Below are 17,073 nucleotides of genomic sequence, written 5' to 3'. Positions count from 1 at the left end.
CTCATTCTCCCATGGTTATTATGAAGTTACAATATGGTTAACTGCCAATAAAATGCCATTAAAGTTATTACTTTAAATTATAGCCATTAATTTAACATCTGTCAATTCCTTTTCAGAAATAGTATTTTATATTTCTCTGAAAAGTGAAAATATTGCATGAATGTAAGCTTTTCTAACATGCTAGTGCCTTTCTTGCTAATGTTGGTTAACCTGATTTAGACTGGTTGCCTCCTTTCTATCATGTCCATACACTGAATTTGAGGTCCATAAACTCTCCCTGTACCTCCTATTCTTCATCTTACCTTTGTACTCTGAAGTATGATCTATACTCCACTGCTAAATATAATGCCAATTATTCTTCTCTTCTTGTAAGTGCCCTATGGTTCATTCTTTTTTCTTTAGGTCTGCAGCCTGTGTCCTATTTCAAGCTCTTATCATCTCACAATTGGATTCCTTCAGTAGCTTTACATTAGATCTCTCACTGTTCTTGACTCCAATCATCACAACAAATCACTTCCAGAAAAATATTTTAAAAATACTATTCTCATTCTGTAACTTTCCTCCTTGAAACATAAAATGATTTTATTGTCTATTGCATTAGGTTGACACTCTTCTCATGGTCTTTAAACTTCTTTATATTTTAGTGCTTTCTTTTTTTTAAAGATTTTATTTATTTATCTTTAGAGGGGAAGGGGGGAAGGAGAGAGGGAGAGAAACATCAATGTATGGTTGCCTTTCGTGCGTCCCCTGCTGGGAACTGGCCTGCAGGGAACCGGCCTGCAACCCAAGCATGTGCCCTGCCTGACTGGGAATCCAACCAGGATCGTGTGGTTTGCAGGCCTGTGATCAGTAGTGCTTTCTTACATTGCTAACCTATGTGAACTCTGTAATTCAGAAAAATCTAATACCCACAAACATAATCCATATTCAATATACCATCCCTCAACCCCATTTAAATTTTAACCCATATCTGGAATTCTCTTTCATTAGCTAAAATATTTATTATTTGCACCGTGCCTTTGCAGCTTAATTAAAGTTCTATCATTGGTATGGACTAATTTCTTTCTCTATCTTACACCTGTTTCTTACTTTAATTAGAATAACAGTCAGGACATTAACTGTAAGTAATAGAATTTGAAATCAAGCTAGGCTAAGCAAAAAGAAGAGGGAGTTATTTATGTATATAATCATGAAAGCCAGGAACACAGTAGGAGAAACTAACAAAACTAGGGGCCCAGCCCTGGCTGGTGTGGCTCAGTGGACTGAGCACCGGATTGCAAAGCAGAGGGTCACTGGTTCAATTCCCAGTCAGGGCACATGCCTGGGTTGCAGGCGCCAGGCTCCCCAGTGTGGGGAGCACAAGAGGCAACCACACATTGATGTTTCTCTCCCTGTCTTTCTTCCTTCCTTCCCCTCTGTCTAAAAATAAATAAATTAAATCTTTAAAAACCCAAAAAACTAGGGGCCCAATACTGACAAATCCATTCTTGCCACATTTATTTTCTTTCCCTTTTATGAGAGCATCATTCTTTCTTTACATTTTTTCATGAGTCTAGAACCATACTGCTGCCTACTCTTGGCTGACATTTTTGTAAAAAAAAAAAAAAAAAAGAAATTTTGCAGAGAATAAAGACATTCCATATATTAGCTTGAATTTGGAAAATATCCAAGCAAAAGTTCTAATGAGCAGATTAGTAATAACTCACCCATTTAGGCCAGTAGCCAGGGCCATTGGTCTGCAGATGTGTAAGCGTAAAGTGGATGCTTTTCTTTTTTCATAGCTGGTGTACAGGCTTATGACCTAACGCAGTCCTGAATTATAGGGTTATTTTAAAAACTGAATCACTTTTTGTTTTTTGCAAAGTTAGAAATATAGGACTCCCATATCAGGGATTTCTCTCTACCAGAAGTGGCCCTTGGAGGAGAATCAAAGATGTCTTGAGGGACAGGGAGGAAATAAGCCACATTGGCAGCCTCCATGTGCTTCAGAGAATAACGTGCTATTCCTGTGTGTTAGGTAATCCCAAACGGTTTATTACACTCTAGTATCCCAAAGGTATGATTAAAGGATTAGAGTGTGGAGAAAACAGCAGACATTAATGCAACAGAGTGAAAAAAAACAACACTTTTGGTATTATCCTGGGATTTCATCAGCAACAAAATGAGGACAAAAGAATTGGACCATGAGCAATTTTATTTAAACACTGGGTGAATCCAATCAAGATGCTTTAGCTTTCAGCTTCCCTGATGACAGAGGTTATGTCTCTTCTAATTTGCTTCGTGAGGTGTCTACATAGGCAACAGGGATAGGGATCATGTTTTTAAGAAATACTAAAATGTTTGTAGCGACATTACCAAACATGCAGTGCACCACCGTATCTAATGAGCAGCTTTAGTTTTAAATTCCTCGGAAGAATGCTCAGTGATAGTGAAATTAGCAGGAGATACAAATTGAGAGCTGTGGTTGTTAGCTGAAGCATTGAAAATAGACACAAGTAGGGAGACTTTCCATTAAGAGGAGATGGTTGCAGTCAGTGAAGGCAAATATCAGCATCCTAGAAAAAGAACTTATAGGGAAAAAACTTATAAAACTGTGTATAATTAAGAATAGTAATGACCGTCGAGCTATTTTTACGTACCGGATTTTGTTCTGAACATTTCACATGCAAAAGTCAAATTTATTCTTTATAACTACTTTGTGAGAATTTTATGGATGAGGAAACAAAGGCTTAGAGAGATAAGTAACTTGCCCAAATACCAAAATTAGTGACAGAGCCAGGATTAGAACTCCAGTTTGAGTAATTAAGATTTAAAGTTAGTCTAACTTTAGAGCCATTTTTTTGAGGCCTATTTTGTGACTACATATTAGGAAGAAATATTTATAAGAGAGCTAAGATAGGGACTCATGTCTACTGAGAATCTATTTTGTGCTAGACATTGAACTGGTGGTTGTCCTACCATTCCTGATGTGATTTACAAACTGAAGCTCAGAGAAATTTAAATAACTTGTCTGGGCCCATATATTTCGAAAATTGCATATGCAAGAATTAAACTCAGTCTATATATATTGCAAGACCCGATGTCATTTCCAAATATCATGATGACTATGACAACATATTATATTAATTCTTATCTCGCCCAAGGATTTGGGGACCTTTCGTGGCAGGAAGTTGTGGTCAGCTGCGGAGGCATATTTTAGTTTGCTAGGGCAGCCATAACAAAGAACCAGAAACTAGGTGACTTAAGCAACAATTTATTTCTTCACAGTTCTGGTTGTTAGAAATCTAAAATCAGTGTGTAGCAGGGTCGACTTCTTCTTAGGGCCTTATTCCTTGACTTGCAGATGGTCACCTTCTCCCTGTGTCCTTATATGGTCTTCCCTTTGAGCATATCTGTGTCCTAATCTCCTGTACTTGTAAGGACACTATTCATATTTGATTTGGGGCCCATATGACCTCATTTTACTTTAACCGAGTCTTTAAATGCCCTGTCTCCAAATACAGTAACATGTTAAGGTTCTCGGGGTTAGAATTTCAATATATGAATTTTGGCGATACACAATTTAGCTCATAACAAGGGCAAACAGTGCTCTGGGAAAATGACCAAAACTGAACAGCTCAGAGAGGCTATACTGTCCACTGCCAGCACTTTTAAGTTACCATCATTTCTTACCGAGACTACTGCATCAACCTCCTAACTAAGCTCCTTACCTTCTCTCTTATCTAATCTCACAGGAAATAACCATTTGTCGGTGTTGTTCCTGAAAAGACCACACAGGACAATTCCAAAAATCATCATTTACTTTGTAGTCCATGTGAATGCCAACCTTCTCCAAGTTATATTACAAATGGCACTGCCTATCTTCTGGTCTTTATTTCCTTTATTAATTCTAAACTTTTGTAATTACCATACTATTTTTTCTTTCTGGACCACAGCTCCACTCGCTTGTCTCACTGTTGCTAGTGTATTCTTTCTTATCCGTGAAGTTCGGATAGTGTCACCTGACTTCTCAAACCCCTTGTCTTGTGCCTCCTTATCAAGTCAGAGCCTCCCCATTGTAACCCCAGCCTACTTCTGCTCCTCCCTTCCTGTTGCCCTTGCAGTGGGAAGAGTGGATCTTCACCACACACATGCCCACCTGCCTGTGCTTATTCTGTTTGCTCCATCTGGAATGCCATCAGCTTATTGCCAAAATCCACTTGTTCTGCAAGACCCAACTTAAATTCTACTTCATGAACAGACATTTTCCTGACATAGCTAATCAGAAGTGATATAATTTCTTTTTCTCCACCATTCAACTTTCACCTTTACTCTGCTGGGTCTTTTTACAAAGGGAGTCTTTATTGCAGCCACTGTAACCTCAGTGGCCCTTTCAAGCTCTTGGAGTAACTGAAAACATGATAGAGACCATTGGCCAGCAAATCCTAGATTTTATGGGAATAGTCCAGTGCTGCACTGGCAACAGCTCATAAAGGTATGCACAAGAGAATTGTTACATTCCATAGCCTGTTGTTGAGCAAAGCCTTTACTAAAAATTAAATTATATAAATTAATAATTTAATAAAGTATTAAAAAAAGTAAAATATCAGCACATTCTAGTTAAAAATAAATTACTACTAATTATTTTACCATTTTAAAAGATTTTATTTATTTATTTTTAGAAAGGGAAGGAGAAAAATATCAATGTGTAGTTGCCTCTGGTGTGCAACCCGACCCACCAGGAACCAGGCCCACAATCCAGGCATGTGCCTGACTGGGAATCAAACCGGTGACACTTTGGTTTGAAGGCTGGCACTCAGTCCACCAAGCCACACCTGCGAGGACACATTTTACTGTTCTGTCACTCTTTAGGATACTTACAGCTATATGGTCAATATAGCATATATTGATGTACTACTGTGCATCTTCTTCCAATGCCGTGTTTGATGATCTCACATTGATAGCTTAAAATTTCTTGTGGTGGGAATATTTACACCATGGAAATTAGTGCACTAAAAATCAGGGCTTGATTTTTATTGCCTAAATTTAAGTGATGCAGAACATGTAAAAGTTCAGATTACACTTAAAAGTGTGTCATGTCTGTAGCCATTATATTGTGAACAGCACAATATGTAAAGAAATACACTTCTACTATTTGAAACTATTTTCTGATTCAGAAAAGTTACTTGTGTCATTCATTGGTGAGCAAAGTTCTGACATATACCTTATTTGTTTTCACTTTCATCAAATATCTTAACATGAAAATTTCAGTTAATATTCATGTCAGAAATACACTGATTAGTCAATCGCAATCATACATTGGCTGTAGATACAAGATTTTGGCATTTTGTGGGAGTTAATGAACCATATGAAATTTATAATAGAGAAGATTGTATATTTTGTTATTTCTGAATTATGTACTACATTTATTTTATAAGCAAAAGTTGTAACACACACATAGCACACACACATCTTCCTCCAGAAAGGGAGGTGTTAAACATTTACCACCAGATGGCCCCCATATCATGGGGGTCAACTGAATTCCTTGTCAAAATCTAAGAAACAGACACATTTGCAAACAGTTAAAATAACATCAGTGTTTTACCTCCTATATCAGATATCACTTAAGATACCACTTTAAATTCCTTGGCTTCATCTGTGTCCAGGCCCTTTTCCTTTGTTTCACTCCCAGCCAGGAAGGCCAGACTTGAAATCATCACACCTGAGTGCCTGGCCTCAAGTCTGCACTGCACACCTCTGACTTTCTACTTAGGACCTCTCTTTGCCATGCTCAGGTAGACTGCTTGGAGCCAATTCATGATAACGAAGAACAGATAAAATAATTCCTTGTGGAGGTCATCTTTAACAATTAGCAAGGAGAGACTGAGCGCATTTTTCCTCCCTTCCTCTTTAATACAGCCTTGAGAAGCAGTCTTTATATGGCCTTTTGATAGACCATCCCATGAAATGCACAATCAAATAGCCTCAGTAATCCACTCTTGTGCTGGCTTTCTCTCGTTCTCTGTCTCAATCTCGGTTCCCCTCAGCCCTGCGTTATGGAGGACCTAGGCTAAGATACTTCACATCATCATGTGGGGCAAGTGGACAAATGTCTAATAACATCTACTACATGTGACTAAACTAATCCTTGGAAAGGGGGCATAGCTACATTATTTACCATGTCAAATACAAAAATTAAAATTATCCAGTAATAACTGAAAGGAGAAACAAACAGCAAAAGGATGTATTATGTAAGTCTTGTCACCTGATGTATCCAATTATAAGTAATCTCTTCTTCCTTTAAACTCTAGCACCTACATCCAACTCAGTACTTTGTACCTCTATTGTGGTATATACCTATATATTTATACATATATACAAATGTGTTTATGTCACATATCTAGATAACTATATACACTCGCATATATGTATGTCCATGGTATATGTGTATGTACAGCTTTGTCCAGGAAGTATCCAACCATTTAATATGAAAATAGAGATATTTATTGAAAAAGTTACAAGATACAAGAGACATTGTACATAGGACAACGACACCTCAGTCTCCTTCAAAGTAGGCACCTCGGGACCTCACACGGTTCTCCCAATCGCCATCAGCTGCCCTGTCATATTTTTCTGAGTCTCATCAATAGTATGAAATCTCTTCCCTTTCAAAGGTGATTTTAGTTTTTGGGAAAAGCCGTAGCTGCAAGGTGCCAAATCTGGGCTGTAGTAGGGCTGTCCCCTGTGCGATTTGATGTTTTGCCAAATCTCTGCGTGAGACTTGATGCATGAGCAGGCTCATTGTCAGTGATGAAGCTACCAATCACCAGTTGCCCATAGCTGTGGCTTCTGAATCATCTGAATAGTTTTTGTAGAAGAATGTTCAAGCTTAATGCAAAATTTGATGAAGATTCATCTCTGTACTCAGTCATTTTGATTGTGACAGCCACAAAGAACATATGCTCACTCAACAGCACCTACAGCCCCCCCTGACTAGTACAGTGAAGTTGTCATTGTTCACACAGGCACAATCCAGTCCTCATTCTACTTGGCTGCCAGGTTACATCAATGTCATACAAACCATTCTCATTATATTAACAAGAGTTGGACTTCTTCTGGACTGGATATATATATATATATACACACACATATATATATATATATATATATCAATCAATCATGTAATCATATCATCAGCGCCCTATGTGCTTATCAATGTATTAAGTAACAGATATTTATCATTGTAGCTGACCCTCCTCCAACTTTATATAGTATATAGTTTTTTAAGTTTTATTCATCTCTATAAATGCTTGGATATTGAATGGGATGGAATCTGTCCTCTTAAGAGTATTAAATCTAGGATCTGTGGAAACTACCCAATATTAAAAAAAAAAACTAGTAAACTGGATCAGCCTTCCTGCACCAACACCCATCTTTTCCCCAGATTAAGCAAGAGTTTTAGTGACTTCTGTAAGTGTATAAAACCTGAAATAAATGTAGTAATGCTTGAAATTGGATTTCTTTCTAGAGGAAAAGTAAAATCACAACTTTTATGGTTTCAGTCCGGAAGGTTTTGCCCTTGCTGTACAATAGACGCTCCTATGGATTTTTTAGTATTTAAAATAAAAAAAGAAAGAAAAAACTTGGTAAGTCTGATTTACAAGAAAATGTACATTTCTTCCCTACAGGTTCCCAATTATTATCAGCAAACAATTTATTTCTTCAGAAATATATTAGTGATGTTTTTCTCCCTTGGTTTGACGCATATGGATAAAATGCATTTCTTCTGTCTGGTGGAAAGTTACAGCAGTTGTTGGCATCCTTTTACAAATAGAAATGAATGCATTAAGGAAAAAGAACTCTCAAAAGGCTGGATATCTCGAAAGGCCAAATAGTATTTGATATACTGTCTGGGGAATACTGGTAGAACAGATGATTGAATAAAGATTAGTTACATAAATTTTAAGTTTTCCCACTTCAGTGAAGACTATTTTCCATATGTCACCAGAGACATGTTACCAGATACCTTTTCAATACTTCTGCATTGAGTACAATTTCTGACTCCTGATACATACTTCAATATATACAAAGCAAACCTAACTTATAAATTATCCATAAGGTTCAAAATATATGTTGAGAAATAGAAGATGTAATTCAGAGCAAGCATGTATAAGAGGAATAGAGAAAACAGCTTAAATTCTTTTCATAATAATTATAACAAATCAATGTAGGAGGCTGATCTAAAATCCCACTCTCTAAGGATCCTTAGAGTGATCATTTTATAGATAAGCAGACAAGTTCAGAAAAAAACCTTGATGGTTTCTCAAAACCATGCAGGTGATGAGTTGCCAAGGTTTCAAACACTATCATTGTTCCATCTGAGGCACAGGATACTACGCTCTGCTGCCCTTTACCACGGATCCCGTCTTAGCTTAGCCCAGTGCTTTTGGATCACAGTGAACACAGAGTAGCTTCAACACCACAGCAGCTTTGCACAGCTGTTCCCAGTAGATGCTTAATAACAATTCATTAAAGAAAAGTTGATGAACCTTGAGTGCATTATGCCAAGTAAAATAAGTCAAGCAGAGAAACATAAACTCCGCATGATCTTTCTTATATGTGGAATCTAAAAAAGCGGAAATCGTAGAAACAAAGAGGAAAGTGCTGGTTGCCAGGAGCTGCAGGTGGGGAGGTGTGTGGTGGAGGAAACAGGGAGGTCAAAGGGTGCAAACATTTAGGATGAATAATTCTGAGCATCTAACATGTGGCATGAAGGCTGTAGTTAACAATACTGTATTGCACTTGACAGTTGCTAAAGAGAGCGTTTCTTAAGTATCCTTACCAAAAAAAAAGTAACTGTGGGATTATGAATATGTTAACTAACTGTATTATGAAAGCCATTTCACAACATATATTTATATCAAGTCACCACATTCACACATTAAATTTACACAATGTTGTATGTCATTTATATCTCAACAATCTCAGGGGGAAAGTTGGTACTTATTTTTTTTCAAATGCATTTATTCAACAAATATTTAGCCACTGTAGACTTTAGAATGGGGGGAAAGGGAATTAAAATGTAACACCTTTTGCTGATGAGCTCACAGTCTCCTAAGGAGTCATAAAAACAAATAATTACACTAAAACATGAAAAAAGCTTGTGACGTCGGAGTGGGTGGGCAGTGAGAGCACAGTAGTAATTCATACTCACTAACAAAGATATGCTGCTGGCCTGATGTGTAATTTAAAAAAGGTAAAAACACAGGTGAAATTAATTTTAAATGTCTATTTTTATTTAACTCAATGCATACAAAATTTTATCATCTCAACATGCCATCAATTTTATAAAGTATTAATGGGATATTTTACATTTTTTTGTACCAAGTCTTTTATGCCAACAAAATATCTCAGTTTGAGTTAGCCACATGTCAAGTAGCCACATCCAGGCTCAGTAACCACATGCGGCCAGTGGCTCCCCCACTGGACAGCATAGGCCTAAACTACAGACCACAGTCGCCAAGGCCATAATTCTGCAACACAGCATGTTTGACCCACTCCTCGATGAAGCTCAGAATTTGGAAACAACGACAGCATAGCCACTGCACTATACTTCAGTTCCTTCTACTGATTTCTCAGTCCTAGAGTAAATCATGGTCCGGACAGATATTTCCAAACTGAGTCCTTCCGTTCACTACTGTGGGAGGCACTGAGTCCTCCCAGATGGACTTGAGCAACCACAGAGGCTACCCAGTGCCCACCCAAGCCAGACAAGGTGGTGGCGGGCCAAGGAGCTGCTGTCAAAGAAGCTAATTCTTTTCAGAAAAGGCTGTCAAGCTTGCACAGATTTGGCTGTGCTGCAGAGAATTTTGTTCCTTCAGCTGGTGATGGGAGAATTTCTGGGTTGTCATTAGACCCAGTTAGAATAGAGGATCAGAGGTGACTAGCAAGCTAAAACAGAGACACATGAATAACTCACCAACCTCCCAGGTCCACTGGCACGCAGTTCCATATAGAGGCTTATTCTTTCTATGGAAATGGAATCACTCTTAATGAGACATGCACGGCAGGTTTCAGCTGTGAGGTTGACAGTTTATAAAGAAAGAAGAAGGAAGTTGAATTCTGAAGGGTTACAGCAGGAATCTGGGTCAAAGCTTCTGTCTCAACATTTTTATTTTCCTCTAGGAAGAATAGCCAGAAAACGGAACAAGTCAGAACTGCGTTATTTTTGAGAAGATCAATATAAAGTGAATTTTTTAAGCTTTGCAAATCTCAATTTAAGTTATATTAGCAGGTAATAATTAAAATACTGCAAAATTTTAATAACAAAATTAACTTTTCCCTTTCACTTGGCCCTCTGAAGTCCTTCTCCCCAACAAAGATTTAGTTCAGTAACTAATAATGTGACCTGGCATGTCCAGTTCCCAAACCACCTGCTAATTTTACAGGCTTTCCTTCATCTGCAGAAAAACTGTAATTAGCCATTGTATGTTTTGTAGGAAGGCTTTGATATTTAAACACCAGTTGTTGGCAGTGATATAGACTGGATCATTTAGTACTAAATCCTGTATGTCTATAATATTTCTAGTAACTAGGCAAAAAGTTACTCGTTAAATAATACATGTTTGCTGAGATGAATTCAAGTGAGTAGTATCTGGAACTGCTTTCAAGTGAAACATTTAGCAGTAGGTAAGGGCCTTTGAAAGAACCATAGAACTATTGAGCAATTCTCAGTTCTTGAGGAGATATAATATACTGTAGGAAACGAGCACAGGCTTTGAAATTTGACAGATAAAATTTGAAATTGCAGTTTTTTCACAAACCAGCTATTCATTATTTGTCAAATTATCTCAGAATAAGCACTTTATGATAAATGTGAGGAATAATAGCTACTTCATAGGACGAGTTGGCTTCAATAATAATAACTATTATTATTATTGTTATTTGAAATGATTAGTGTAGTAATTGGTACATATTATTAATCTTTAACCAATTAATTTCACAGGATCTAGAAAAATTTCAAAAGTGATGATGATGATGATGATGATAGAGCCTGCTCTTTTACGGCTTCTACTGTGGTGCCAAAGTCAGTGAATTTCTTTTCCTGTTCATCTTACTTTAGTATTCACACAATTAATTGTGGAAAAAAGAAAACAGAAGCCCTTTGTTATCTCAGTTTCCATAAGAATACATTCTCTTGAGTTCTCTTCTTTTTTTACATTTTTATTTTTAATAATTTTAGAGAAAGAGAGAGAAACATCAGTTTGTCATTCCTCTTATCTATGCATTCATTGGGTGATTCTTGTATGTGCCCTGGCCGGGGATCAAATCTGCAATGTTGGTGTGTAGGGGTGATGCTCTAGCCAACTGACTAGTGAGCTGGGTCTTTGATTTATCCATTTTTCATTGTTTTTGTACACTTTAACTTCTCAGATGATGCATAAATATTTGAATTATTTAGGGTATGATCAGAACTCTTTTACCTCCACATCCTACACTTTGTCTATTACTGTTACTGCCCATATGTCGATGACTCTCAAACAGTTCCAACTCAGACTTCTATTCTCTGAGCCAGATTGTCCTTATTCAGTTTCTATAATGATATTTCAAATTGGCCATTTCACAGAAATTTGAAAATAAATTCTAAAGCTTTATTTTATTATTTTTTCTGTTTTAATTTTCTCTCTCTGGATTAGTTCAACCCATTACAAGAACTAAAGTTACTATAGGGAGTAAATGCTACAACTTCATTCCAAGGCTCAGAAACCTATAGAACAGGACCAAAGATGGAACTCAGACTTGTATAAATACTTCACATGTGTGGAAGTTATAAATGCCATGTGCATTTCTTTCATCGATTCTGTTTCATGTCCTCGGTCATATATGCCTTAGAGTGTTCAACTTATACCTTTTCCCTTAAGGTCAAACTTCTTTTTCTAGTTTCATTCCTGGTAGCCAGAAGAAAAATTTACCAACTTAATATACTATTCATTAATCCATTTGACATGTACTTTTCCTGACAATATCCTGTGGCCATGGTTAGTATTCCCATAAATAATATTTTATACATATAGTTCAAAGTCTGGGTTACTAAGTTATACTATACTAGAATTTTTTTCTGCTGAATTCACTATTGAAGTATTGCTCAAATTTTGCTTGCATAATCCATGCCTAAAGTAATGCCTAAAGTACATCTGCTAAATGAGATGCTTCTAGTAGTTCCAGTATTGAGACAACCTGGATGAGATCCAATAATGGCCTGTTATTATAATGAATGCTGTGGGATATGGTTCATGTCATAGAAAGACTCCAGGGTAGGATTTGAAATAATTGGACAAACCTTGGAAATCTATTTGTTAGCAAAGTTTTCTTAGCAAAGGCACTTATAATTACTCATAGAACCTTTATGAGGGTACATGATTGATGATGATAACATTTAACAACAATCTTTTAGCTTTAATTTTTTTTATTAATTATATCTCCAGCATTTAAAACACCTAGATATCAAGTTCAATGACCTTATTTAGGAATATTCCTTGGGCCACTTAACTTTTTCTTTTCATTCAACAAAAATTTATATATATATTGCTTCTGTTGTGAGGATAGAAATCTCTTCCTTAAAGAATGTTATTGCCTAGTAGCAGGAGATAAACATAAACAAATCAGTGCTACAGAGTTCGAAATTGCTATAATCATGATATGTAGTTATAATGGAGAAAATGCACATATTTTAAAAAGAGAGGAACAGAACATCCTTATAAAAGAGATATTAATAAAAATGAGAACAGGTGTTGGTGCTCTGGTTTTTCTCACTTCTGGCTGTTTAATTTAACCACACTGGTTTAACCAAAACACTGCCCACTCAATATAGGCAGGTTTGGCTAAGATCTCCTCATGCAGTTACAGTCCCTGAAAAGGCAGGAAGTGGTGAGTAGGCACTGGTTTATTGATCCTGCCCACGCATGTTTTGGGAGGATGGTATCATGCCAGGCACTAACTCCCATGAGAAATGACAGCATTTTCCTTCACTAGTAGTCATTAATAAAATACATTGTTTATAATAGCAAAAGGATATTAGTAGTAAAAGCCATTTGGAATGTATTTTTAAATTACTATTTATGTTGAGAGTTTGCATTTACTTTTTGACAAAAATAACTTGGTCCAACTAAAAGGATAAAAGTTCTAATATGGAGGCCAAGCTTAATACTTTTTTAAAAAGTGAACTAATAATTTCTAAAGTGAATACTTTTTGAAGGAAAGTTTTTAATCTGCTTGATAATTATATTTGAACAAATAAATTGACCTAAAATTTTATTCTTTCTTATCTTTCTGTACCACCTTTTTTTGTTCAAGAAATCACTGATTACCTACTATGTAATGATAAATATAGTTGAAGAAATGTATTTACCACCCTCAAGAGGTTTACAGTTTGGAAAGTAGAATACATGAATCTATTCAAAATGTAATAAATATATATGATGGAGCATAAATATACATAATACAAAAACACAGAATATATACTTTAAATTCATTCTAATACAACATAATAGTTAACACCATAACTTGTCATCTGAGTCAGAAAAATCTTAGAAATCCCATGATGAAATAAATTATGTAAAGTGGGTTATGTTTTCCTGAAGAAGATACATTAATATTGTAGATAGTATTTTTAACCAAGTTTTCAATATCAAATAAATCATCTGTATGATTAACCTTGTCATAAAGGTAAATGAACCACAATTATGAACATTACTAGCAATTATAAGTAACAGAAATTATACTCTTCAATATTATAAAGTAGATCAGTAGGCTAAAATGTGTAAATATCTAGAGTCTACCATGTGCCTGGTATTATACCTATACTTCATGAGTTAATATCTATGAGATGAGTTAATATCTATGAAATGAGTAACTCGGTTACACTCTCCCTGTAGGGAAATCCTTGAAAAGCATGGTGGAGCAAGTGAGTTTAGTTCCACAAGCATTTTCTGGGCGGCACTCTGGAGCTATGGTCTACAATCTAAGTAAATTTACAGTCTGCACATTTGAGTTGGACCAGAAAGAATGGGTCAACATGGAGAAATGGGCGAAAGGTATTTCAGGCAGAAAGAATATCACAAATAAAAGTAATGGTAAGGATATGTGGGGTATCTAAGGTACATATGGAAGAGCCTAGTAAGAAATAAGAACCACCCCCACATCCAAGACCCCCTAAGCGCCAACCCTAGTCCTCTGAGCCGCCCCGTTTTCTCTCCAACGAGGTGAAAGAAACTACCATGCACCAAGGGAAACTCACCAAACTGCAGGCACACGTGCACAGTGGTGGGAAAGGAAATGCTCCTAGAAAGGTGGTTCACAGAACAGTTACAACATATGGTAAAAAACCTTCAGTTCTCATTACAGAACTTGGGGGTAAGAAATTTCTCTGGAATTGAAGAGGCAAACATGTGCACAGACCAAGGGATGGCGAGCCACGTTAACCCTAAAGTTCAGGCATCTCTGGCGTGAACACTTTCACCCTTACAGGCCATGCTGAGTCAAAACAGCTGAGAGATACACTACCCAGCATTTTAAATGAGCTTAGTGCACAGTCCGACTGGATTAAGAAGACTGGCTGAAACTCTGCCCAAACAATCTGTGGATGGAAAAGCACCCCTTGCTATAGGAGAGGATGATGATGATGAAGTTCCAGATCATGTGGAGAATTTTGATGAGGTTTCCAAGAATGAAGCAAATTGAATTGAGTCAACTTCTGAAGATAAACTTGAAGAAGTTACTGGAAGCTACTGTTTTATATCATGACTGCTTTTTAAAATTTAGTTTATGGATTTAATAAAAGCTAGGTCTCAAATATTTTTAAACCCGAGCCCCTTGGACACTGTAGCTATTTTCAGTTTTGGCTTATACACAAATCATTCTTTGCAGCTAATTAAGCTGAAAAAGGGACTAAAGTTTAAAATAATGGTTAATAAAGTTTATTGCCCAGTTAAAAATAAAGAAATAAGACCCCCCCCCAATAATGGTAGGTAAGGTTTGAAAAAATGAAAGCTAGGAGGTGATAAGAGGTTATGTTATCATGTAAACTCCTATGCAAGGAATAACAGGGTCTAATTATGGGGGGAGAAGGGGAAGTACAATGGAAAACTGGAAACTCATGTCAGAGAAAAGAAAATATTTGTATGTTTTTTAGGATTCTATTACTTTTTATTTTTCCAAGTTCTAGAAAATTTTTATTGATAACATCAACTATAAAAATATACAGTTGGGCCCTGGCTGGTGTAGCTCAGTGGATTGAGCATGGGCCTGTGAACCACACTATCACGGTTCAATTCCCAGTCAGGGCACATGCCTGGGTTACAGGCCAGTTCCCAGCAGCGGACTCACGAGAGGCAACCATACGTTGATATTTCTCTCCTTCTCTTCTTCCCTTCCTCTCTAAAGATAAATAAATAAAATCTTAAAAAAAAAAAAAAAAATATATATATATATATATATATACACAGTTGGCAGTAGGGCTTGACAAAAGAATTATGCAACAATGTAAGATTTGTTTATTTATTTTTTATTTTAATTGTTGTTCGAGTACAGTTTTCTGTCTTTCACTCCCGTTACAGCCCGCCCCCTGAGCCCTCCCCACCTCCCTCTCATTCCCACCGCCTCCCCTTGTTTCTGTCCATGTGTCTTTTTTACATGTTCCTGTAAACACTTCCCCTTTTCCTCTGAAATTCCCTCCCCTCTCCCCTCTGGTCACTGTCAGCCTGTTCTTTATTTCAGTGTCTTTGGTTATATTTTGCTTGCTTGTTTGTTTTGTTGTTTAGGTTCCTGTTAAAGGTGAGATCATATGGTATTTGTCTTTCACTGCCTGGCTTATTTTGCTTAGCATAATGCTTTTCACTTCCATCCATGCTATCACAAAGGGTAGGAGCTCCTTCTTTCTCTCTGCTGCATAGAATTCTATTTTCTAAATGTAGCACAGGCTTTTGATCCACTTATTTACTGATGGGCACTTAGGTTGGTTCCAGCACTTGGCTATTGTAAATTGTGCTGCTATGAACATTGGAGTGCATAGGTTCTTTGGGATTGGTGTTTCAGGGTTCTTAGGATATAATCCCAGCAGTGGAATTGCTGGGTCAAAAGGCAGGTCCATTTTTAGTTTTCTGAGAAAATTCCATACTGTTTTCCACAGTGGTTGTACCAGTCTGCAATCTCACCAACAATGGGTTATGGTCCCCTCTTCTCCACAGCCTCTCCAACATTTGTTGTTTGTTGCTTTGTTTATGATGGGCATTCTGACTGGTGTGAAGTGGTATCTCATTGTAGTTTTAATTTGCATCTCTCTGATAGCTAGTGATACTGAGCATCTTTTAATGTGTCTCTGGATCCTCTGTATGTGCTCCTTGGAGAAATATCTGTTCAAGTTCTTTGCCCACTTTTTAACTGGGTTGCTTTTCTTCTTAGAGTGGAGTCATGTGAATTCTTTATATATTTTGGAGATTAAACCCTTGTCTGAGGTATCATTGGCAAACAGGTTTTCCCATATGGTTGCTTCTCTTTTTATTTTAATACTGTTTTCTTTAGCCATGCAGAAGCTTTTTATTTTGATGAGATCCCACTTGTTTATTCTTACCTTTATGTCCCTTGCTCTAGGGGACATATCAGTGAAAATGTTGCTGCATGAAATATCTGAGATTTTCCTGCCTTTGTTCTCCTCTAGGACTTTAATGGTTTCATGGTTTAAGTCTTTTATCCACCTTGAATTCATTTTTGTGTATGATGTAAGTTGGTGCTCGAGTTTCATTTTTTAAGACACTACAAAGAAAGAAAACTTCAGGCCAATATTACTAATTTTTATTCTTATCATTTTTCCTAACACACATAAGATTTATAAATTTGAACCATATCTCCAATGGATATTTTAGCAGAAAAATATCTCACCTACTAGATATATCCTACTTATATTACCATTCATTGTTACTGTTATCTGAAAGTATGTTTAAGCCACAGAAGCACAGCAGTTCCTGATAGTGAATTGGTACCACCAGAAATAGCAGTTGTCTGTGGTTATACAGTACACACTAAAGAACAACATGGTTC

General features: G+C 36.7%; 1 protein-coding gene and 1 pseudogene across 3 annotated transcripts in view; both read left to right on the top strand.

The window, feature by feature from the left end:
- Positions 1-17,073, top strand: part of GRM5 (glutamate metabotropic receptor 5) — a 447,694-nt gene that overhangs the window by 132,296 nt on the left and 298,325 nt on the right. The window lies entirely within an intron of this gene.
- Positions 14,241-14,718, top strand: LOC119043578 (transcription factor BTF3-like; annotated as a pseudogene).

Source organism: Artibeus jamaicensis, unplaced genomic scaffold (assembly GCF_021234435.1).
Source record: "Artibeus jamaicensis isolate MK-2021 breed Jamaican fruit bat unplaced genomic scaffold, CSHL_Jam_final contig_64, whole genome shotgun sequence".
Lineage (NCBI taxonomy): Eukaryota > Metazoa > Chordata > Mammalia > Chiroptera > Phyllostomidae > Artibeus > Artibeus jamaicensis.
The sequence above is the reverse complement of the archived record's forward strand: the minus strand, read 5'-3'. Positions and strand labels throughout refer to the sequence as shown.